This window comes from Canis lupus, chromosome 24 (assembly GCF_011100685.1).
Source record: "Canis lupus familiaris isolate Mischka breed German Shepherd chromosome 24, alternate assembly UU_Cfam_GSD_1.0, whole genome shotgun sequence".
Taxonomy (NCBI): Eukaryota; Metazoa; Chordata; class Mammalia; order Carnivora; family Canidae; genus Canis; species Canis lupus.
In genome coordinates, this window is record NC_049245.1 from 1,013,296 (window position 1) to 1,022,698 (window position 9,403).

Genomic DNA, 9,403 nt, shown 5'->3' on the forward strand with positions numbered 1-9,403 from the left:
CCTTCGGCTCAGGTTGTGATCCTGGGGTCCTGGGATTGAGTCCTGCATCAGGCTCCCCGCTCAGCAGGGAGTCTACTTCTCCCTCCCACTGCCTGCTGCTCCCCAGCTCATGCTCTTTCTTTCTTTCTCACTCTCAAGTAAATGAAAATAAAATCTTTTAAAAAATAGAAACTAGAGGGCAGCCCAGGAGGCTCAGTGTTTAGCGCTGCCTTCAGCGCAGGGTGTGATCCTGGAGACCCGGGATCGAGTCCCATGTAGGGCTCCCTGCATGGGTCCTGCTTCTACCTCTGCTTGTGTCTCTGCCTCTCTCTCTCTCTGTCTCTCATGAATAAATAAATAAAATCTAAAAAAAAAAAAAAAAGGAAATTAGAAAACTGAGAAATACAATGTCTGAAGTAAAGTCCTTATTATAAAGGCAGGCCCTCAATGAACAAGTAGATATGAAAGCAGCATGGAATGAAAGAGATGCTCAGTTTCTTCAGAACTGAGCCACAGAAGAACATCGTGTATTTTTAGACAAAAGATGTTGTCCAGACATCACTGATTATGGAGACTGTTTTCTTTGTGAAACTAAATTCTTCCTGTATTATTATTTTAAGATTTTCTTTTCTTATTTTTTTAAGTAATATCTACACCCAACATGGGACTCAAACTTACAACCAAGCTCAAGAGTCACACATTCTACAGTCTGAGCCAGCCAGGTGTCCCATGAATTATTTGTTCAAAGGACAGTCTTTTAGCATCTGAACCACATTAAGCTGCTGCCTCACTGAATAGTGCTGATGAGGGTGGGCGGCTGGGAGTTTGGGAGTTAGCCAACATTCCCTTCCACTACCATGTGGTGGCATGGTACAGGGGGAAAGTTCTGCCTTTAGAGGGAGGTGCTGATTCAAGTCCCACTGGGGTCTTTTACTTGCTCTGTGACTCTGACCAAAGCATTTTGTATATTTGCACCTCTGTTTTTGTTGTTGTCTGTTTTTCATCAATAAAGTAGGTATTTTTGAAACTGCTTATAAACTTGCTACAAGGGTTTAATATGAATGCCCATGCTAGGTGTGAGCCTGGCATCTAACATCTTTTTCTGTGTTTGTGGTGTTGTAAACAAAAGACTTTGCTGGACATCTCAGTTCCTCCGAAGTAGTGCTGTGGGGCCCCTGGGCCTTCGCTGGATCCCATGGGGACTCAGGAATATCACTGTGGGACCAAGGGGTGGGTGACTGGTCTCTCTTTGCAAGAGCAGCTCTACTTAAGCACCATGATCAGCCCAGGCCCTGGAGCAGAGCGCCTGTTGTGAGCAGTCTCAGATGGATGGCCACACACCTAAGGCCTGGGGAAGGAGCCAAAAGGAAGATTCAGAGGGGTCATTTTGGGGATGGACTCTGTCAGACACAGAAATGAGGACTGAAGCACATCCTGTAGACTTGAGTAATGAAATGCGTCACAGAGTGGCTGTGGCCTTCTGGAAGGCGCTCTCTGCCGCCTCCAGGATCTGGCAGCGATGGCCATAGTGACGTGCTGCCCCCATGTGGCAGGTGGGGGCAAGGACCATCAAAGTGACGTTTCATCATTTTCATTTCCGCCTTCTGTTGTCCAGGCTTTGGGGAGAGCCCTGAAGCAGGGGTATAGTAGAACTTCAGAAGAATCATAATCGAAGATTGAAACCAAAATATCCAAGTGGTAATATTTATACTCTAGCTTCATTTTCTTTTAAAACAGGTTGGAAAATGCCACTCCTGAGCTCAGAACCCTCAAGGTTCTCCATGGTTCTGAGAATATCATCCTAACTCCTCACTTTGACCTACTTCCTAAACCTGCCTGCTTGTTTTCTTTCTTTCTTTCTTTTTTTCTTTCTTTCTTTCTTTCTTTCTTTCTTTTCTTTCTTTCTTTCTTCTTTCCTTTCTTCTTTCTTCTTTCTTTTTTTTTTTTTTTTCTGGCCTTTTGATTCCTTGGTAGCTCTGTCCCGGGCTTACTGATTTATTCAACCAAGCCAGCACTTTCCTGCCACAGGGCCTTTGTACATGCAGCTTCCTACACCTAACACTTTCCTAATTTCAGGTCCAAGGCTCACAATGCCCCCTTTTTACCTGCCAATTCCTATTGATTTGATAAGCATAATGTATTTCTTTCTTTATTTTTTATAAGATTTTATTTATTTATTCATGAGAAACACACACACACACACACACAGAGGCAGAGACATAGGCACAGGGAGCATCAGGCTCCCTGCAGGGAGCCCGATGTGGGACTCAACCCTAGGACCCAGGATCACTACCTGAGCCAAAGGCAGTCACTCAACCGCTGAGCCACACAGGCATCCCAGGTATTTCTTAGTCTGAGAAGCTTTCCCCCACATTCCAGGCTAGGCTGGACCCACATTTTATCCTATTTTATTAGAATAAGTCAGCACTAGATCATTTGTTATATAATGAGGTGTTTAGTGACACCCTCCCTGGTGCTGTGAGAGCAGAAATCTCATCTACTTGTCCACTCCCCTGTCTCTGGGGATGGGCACAGACTGGCAGTCACATATGTGCTAAATAAGATAATAACTATTAGTTCTTTCTACTTATTTTCTTAATTTCTACTTCCTTCTCCAAAGTCGTTTCTAGGAAGAAGATGATGAAGCTGGGTATGTTAATGGAGACAGAGCAAGGGAAAATCCACCGAAAAAGGCACATGGATGAACCAGCCTGGGCTCGAAGCAAACACAGGCCTTGGGCCTGCAAACCTTGCTGTGTTCTCGTTTGTGTGACCTCATTGTGCATTGCTGCCATTCCAGACCTACCGTGAAATAATTCCTCAGCAATGGCTTCAAAATTATATGATGCTTGAGAGAAATCTTAAGGCTTTCCAATCAAATCCTTTTTATTTAATTGTTTATATCTTAAAGCTGATTCTACTTATCCAAGTTATAGACAGGTAGGTAGTGGCTATGGGAAACATGCCATTATTCAGTTACTAAATCATGCCACACTGTTGTGGCTTACAACCATAAGGGTTTGTTACTTTTCATTGTTCTGAGGGTTGACTGGGCTCAGCTGGGTGGTTCTGTTCTTCACAGCACTGGTTGAAGGCACTCATTTTGTATGAGCTCCTCTGGCCTCTGGGCTGGGCTGGAGGGCCCAGGAAGTCGTCACATACATGGCTGTTTCTTGGTGCTGCCCCTCTCCGTGAAGCTACATGGAGCTTCCTCAGAGCATGGTGGCCTCAGGGTGGCCCACCTTCTGCAGGGTGGTTGACTTTAAGAAAGAAATCAGAAGGTGTGAGCCACAGAAGGCCTAATCCTATGACTGAGATGGTGTCACCCTGTCACACTGTATTGGGCAAAGTAGCCACAGGCCAGCACAGAGTCAGGGTAGTGGTGCGTACAGACAGTGTGTCTTGATGAATGAAGCAGCACACACTTATTGGGAGGAAATTAGCAGTGGACATTTTTGAAGACTGTCCTACAGCATCATATATAAGAATCAAACCCTGGTCCTGTTGATGATCAGCTACAGAGCCACAGCATGGTGCTTAAACTCTCACTGCTCCAGTCATCTTGTTCTCAAATAGGGAGAACACAAACTGCATGGATTTGCTGGAGGAAGCAAATAAGGTAATATATGCTGTATGCACGTTGTAGTCACTCTGCTAATTATACTGGGGGAAAAAAATCACCTTAGTTCTCAGTAGCAGATGGAGTGGATGTCCAGCCCACAGTTCCTTAGGTCCATTTCTGGGGCCACCTGCCAGTTCTGACCATACTGTATAGGGTTGATGCTTTCTGTCCTCGCCCTCCCCTGGACAACTCTGAGCTGTCTGCCCACACAGTCTCTCAGGTCACCAAGGATTGGACTCCACTGGCTTCTAGAAGTCACTATCTGGAGCCCACTGTTTTGACGGCCTCACTCTTTCCCATCTTACTTTCTTCAGGCCCTTAGAGTACTTCTCAGGATTGCTTCCTTAATAAACCACTTGGATCCAAGTCCTTATCTCATGGCCTGTTTGGGGAGACCAAAGCTAAGACATAGACCATAGACCATCAAAATTCTATAAATATGTGATACATTTTATATATATATATATATATATATATATATATATATATATATTTAAAGATTTGTTTATTTGAGAGAGAGAGAGAGAGAGAGAGAGAGAGAGAGAGAGAGAAAAGGCCTGAGCAGAAGGATGGACAGAGGGAGAGAGAGAAGAAGCAAGAGAATCTCTAGCAAACTCCCTGCTGGTCACAGAGCCTGACACGGGGACCCTGATCTCATGACCTGCGTCAAAAATCAAGAGCTGGATCCTTAACCAACTGAGCCACCGAGGCATGCTCCATTTTAATAGAACAAGTTGACCCATGTTTTTGAAAGATGTACATAGTGTACTTCTTAGTTTCAGGTTTCAGAGAGAAACCTGGCTGTGTCCATTTGTAGAAGAAAAAGACTCCATTTTCATTTCTAGGGTAACACAGTCATTTCAGGTCTTTCTTGGTCCTGAAAACTAAAATTTAGAACAACTAGCAGCTTCCAAAGGGTAGGATTAAGAGGTGGAAAGGAGGGTCCCCACTGAGGGGAGTGGTGCCATGAAGCATTATTCTCAGAGCCTGAACCATAATTCACTATGGGGAGGGAATTACTTATCTTAGGAGAGAATGTCTTGGTGGGCTCCCAGGGACGGAAGGGGAGGGAATGGGCTGGCCCGGGCCACAGTACCAGTGGATGGCTTATCCTACTTTGCACTGGAAAGAGAAAGCGACCTGGAGACACAGAAGGGGTAAGGGCAAAGAGAATGAACAAAAAGTACACAGGAGGTCTCGGCAACATGGCCTGCAGGTTGTGCGGGGATTTGAAGATCAGAGCCATCCTATGTTGAATTGTAAGTTGTTTGTAATTCTTCGCACAAGTCCTTTTATCCCCCAAAAGTTTATTAAAGCATCCCCCTGACATAAATGTGTGCATATGCGTGTGTGTGTTGATGAAATTGAAGTATAGGCTTGAGTTCCCCCAAAGAGCAATGAAAAGGACACCAAATAAGTGAGGACTGGAAAATAATGCCCCCAAGTAGAAGTGCTTGAGACAACACTGAGTCGTAGAATTTTGCAGAAGCCTTGATGAGGGCTTTCTACAAATCAGGGAAGGGAAGGTTCAATGAACTCTTTCTGGATGTCAAGGGGCAACAAGAGTGCACATCTGGCCTAGGAACGTATCTAAATGCCCGAGTCAATATTTGCATGGGTATTGAGTACATATGCTAGTATGTCTATTGCTAGAGATCATGCTAGAAACATAGAGATTGCCGGAGTTCCTGGGGTCGGTTTAAAAGGGAGTAACTGACCTTCCCATCCTCAGAGAGCACCAAGCACTTGGAACCAATCCTCTCTCCCCTTAAGACATCCCCACTAATTACTGGAACCCTACTACCTTCTCTAGGTATCAGCTAAACCAACATAATCAGCTATCATCTCATTTCCACTTCTGTTGACCTTTTTTTCCCTGGACCAGGGTGGGAATTGGAGGAAGGGCTGCTACACATTTATTTCTCCCAGTGTTTATCTTGCAGTGATCAGATGGCGGGGTTAGACAAACTATGTTTATGTGACATGAGGGTGGAAGGCAGACAGCTGGCGTGGGTCCAGTTGCTTGCCAGCCCCAGTCACCATGGGAGTATCCTCACCCCAACTTGAGAAATTCAGAATCCTCTCAATGGGAGGCTCAGCATTTTCCTTAGAGAAAACAAATTGGCAAAGATTCTTTAGAATCCTGACATGTGCTGGTAGACTTCAAGGAGTCTGACATTAGGGGGTCATAGTCTAGGGGCACCTGGGTGGCCCAGTTGGTTAAGTATCCGGACACTTGGTTTCAGCTCGGGTTGTGATTTCAGGGTCGTGAGTTGGAGCTTTGTGGGCTCTGCACTCAGTGGGGAGTCTGCTTCTCTCTCCCTCTTCTCCTCCCCTTGCTTGCACTCTCTCTAAAAATAAATGAATATATCTTAAAACAAAAAAGGAGGGTCATAGTCTATAAACCCAAACAACAAAAGAAATTATAGATTTTGATGCAGTTTCAAATGATCACATTTCATTCTCTAAGCCAAGGTAATTGGCATGAAAGCCCATGAGGGTCATGAAGCCCATGAGTGGCAGAAGGATGGTAACAAGGATACACACGAGGGTATTTCCTTGTTCTTTCCGTTCCAGTGTCTCACAAAGACTTGAGCTTTGCCTTGCCCACCTGGGTGTGTTCTAAGCCACTCTGCTTATCTTCTGTTTGTAATTAAAAAAAAAATTTCAAGTACAATTCCAGTTAGTCTCACCATTGCTCTGTGAGGTACCAATAGAAGATATTATGACTCCTTTTGGAGACGACGAGCCTGAAGTTCAGAGTGGTTATATGCATGCAGAAGAGACATCTAGCCAGGTCACAGTAAAGCCTGGCCTTAAAAGTTCTTTTGATTCTATCCTCCCAGAGGCCACAGCCCCCAAACCCTACAGGTGGGCCAAAGTAGAGGTGTAAAAGGGAGTGTTGAAGATTATGGCCAGCTGCAGAGCTAGTCCCATCTAGAAAGGAGATGCTCTATAGCCCCATGTGACTGTGGGCATGTGAGGATATAGACCCCATTCTGCTAGACTCTCCAACTTTACCACAAGCATGTTTTACAAGAAATGGTTTGGCAATTACTTAAGAAAAAAAACCAACTATATGCAGACTAAGCAAGACAAGTTTTTAGGTGACATTTGGCCCACAGGATATGATTATTTGTCCATCCCATGCCTTGGTAGAGGCTGCATGGTGGGTGTGGGTGGCCAGGGCAGCGGGGGCAGGCACTCCCTGTTCTGTTCTCAGCTGCCTGTCCCACGGGTTCCATAGGTTAGCTCCCTGGGGCCAGGGAGCGCTCCCAGCCACAGCTCCTTAGGAAGGAAGGAGAAAAATGTCCTTACCTCTGGCAGGTTGACATATAGAAGTATTTGTTCCCAAAGCTACCTCCCTTCCCCATCCCCGTTCCCACTAGCATGCTATGGCAGCATGCACCTCTGGTCATTTTTTGGAGCTGACAGCAAAGTTCTTATTTTATTTAGTTGAGGGCTGTAGTTACTGTCTAATCTCTGCCTTTCTCAGCTAGTCTGTTTTTTGTCCTGTTACTCCTGCAAAGATGGGATGACAATGAGACCACATGACCTTATCTGCAACCGGCTTGAGGCACTTTATGGTTTCTCTTGAGAACAGTCCAGCGTTGTGGGTAGGACCTCTCCGGTCCCTGAATGTCACTCTCTGTGACCTTATCCAGCTCCTTCCTCATGGGCAGTGAGAGCCGCCTGCTTATAGTTGCTCACGGCTGGGAAACATGGGTTTTCCTCTTCATATAGGTGCACTTTACAAAGCCCCTGGTGTGTCCTCAGCTTTCCTGGACAGCTGGATACATCTGGACGACCCACGGTTTCTTCCTTGAGGATTGCTGTGGTTCCCGCCTATAAAACACATGGGTGAAATGCCAGAAAGCACACATTTTTCCCTTCTCCAAATCTGGGTCCATGCCAAGCAGGGGGACACATCGCAGGACAGGCAGCGACCCTCTTGTGGAGTCTTTTCCAGCTCTGCTTTAGAGCCTCTCCCATTTTCAAAACAAAACAAAAAGTAATGAAGGGTGGAGGCAGCCCTTGAACAATAGCAGGAATAAGGGTGCAGGAGGAATGTGGACTTGCCCCATTTTTGCCTTTTTCATGGAGAAAACACGCCATGAGGCAAAAGAGGACTCACTTTCAAAATCTCTCTTTCTGTTTCCTTTTAATTCTACTTAGAGTCACTGTACAAGAGGTTATCAGACTTGTTCTGGAACAGTTCTTGGAAAGTTATGAGTAGCTGGCAGGACTTGCAGCCCACATACTCAGGTATGCAAGAAATAAAATTATCTCTAGCCCCTCAAATCATGTCATTCTGACTCAGAACTCCTGCCCCCAACTAAATGCATGTGAAACACCATCCTGGCATTACTGGGGGTCCCTCCCCCACAGCGTCTCGGAGAGTTTGTAGGGGTAGGGGCAGTGGTGGCAGGGGTGTCTAAACTCCACATTCTGAAGCTCAGTGTTTGGATCTCTGGACTCCTCACACATGGACCTCTGATCCTACCACCTTCCTGGATATGCCACTGCTGCCTGGCATTGCCAGCCTTCCATCTGAGGCCGACACTTCCCATCACCCTTCTGGCCAGCCTGGGGCACAGCCTTCACCACTCCCCTGTCTTCCCAGCACTGGGTGCAATGTCCAACCTGCATAGGCCCCTGGGGAAGTAAAATCAGGCAACTGAAGTCTCTTTGCAGACAAATTCTTCTTTTTCCCTGCCACCCTCCACCAACATAAGGAAGCATATATATAAGGAGCTTGTCTATTAGTTTAAGTGGGAAAAGTGAAGGGGAGAGGTACCAGAGGAAAATACAGAAATCAATATCTCCCAAATTAGCATGACACTTACAGTATGCAAAGAACAGACCCCAAGGGGGAGATGCAGGAGTTTGCTTATATGGTAGGAGTCAAGGGTTGCTGATGGAAGATTCTATAGTTTAGAGTCTTTCAAAGTGTTTTTCTACCTAAAATTTCCAGCATTGAAAATGCTAATGGTATTTTGTCTCCAGGAAAGGCTGTTACATCAAGTCAACAACATCTGTAGTCATCACTGTAGCATGTTACCATCACAGAAGATGAGAGTCTCTTCATCATGCAGCAAAGCATAGAAGGAGGTAGGACACCTGGATGGAGAGGTAAGACACCTGGATGAGGCTGTGTGGTGTCCTTGCCCTAAGAGAATGTGTCTGGGTTGACCAGGCTGTGCTCAGAAATGGGCATCATTAAGACTCAGGCTTTTGATTTGAAAGAGAGTGTCCCAAGTAGGAGGTCACACTGGAGTCATCGGTTCTGGCTGACCTTGGGAGAATGATTGCTGCCAACACAATCTGACAGTTTCTACTTTTGCCTGAGCAACCCAGATCCAGGCTGGGAAAGTAATTCCTTAATGTTCAGATTGCTTTTTGTAAGTTTACCTCTTCCTTTCTTTTCTTCACAGGTCAGGAGACAGCTTTAAAATACTGTATTCAGTGCCCGCCCCCCCCCCCCCAGGTGACTCAGCAGTTTAGCACCGCCTTCAGCCCAGATGTGATCCGGAGACCTGGGATCGAGTCCCACGTCCGGCTCCCTGCATGGAGCCTGCTTCTCCCTCTGCTTCTCCCTCTGCCTGTGTCTCTCCCTCTCTCTCTCTGTGTCTCTCATGAATAAATAAATAGAATCTTTAAAAAATAAAATAAAATAAAATAAAATAAAATAAAATAAAATAAAATAAAATATTGTATTCAGCCCTGACGTTTATGGTAGCATTATCAACAACAGCCAAACTATGGAAAGAGCCCAAGTGTCCATCAACTGATGAATGGATA

At 45.5% G+C, this 9,403-nt stretch overlaps 1 long non-coding RNA gene across 1 annotated transcript; it reads left to right on the forward strand.

Moving 5' to 3' along the window:
* Nucleotides 1–315: 315 nt before the first annotated feature.
* LOC111092166 lies at nt 316–9,071 on the forward strand. The gene is made up of 4 exons (XR_005377453.1): nt 316–1,677; nt 2,600–3,598; nt 7,778–7,867; nt 8,609–9,071. It is a non-coding gene; the product is annotated as an uncharacterized LOC111092166 (long non-coding RNA).
* Nucleotides 9,072–9,403: the final 332 nt, after the last annotated feature.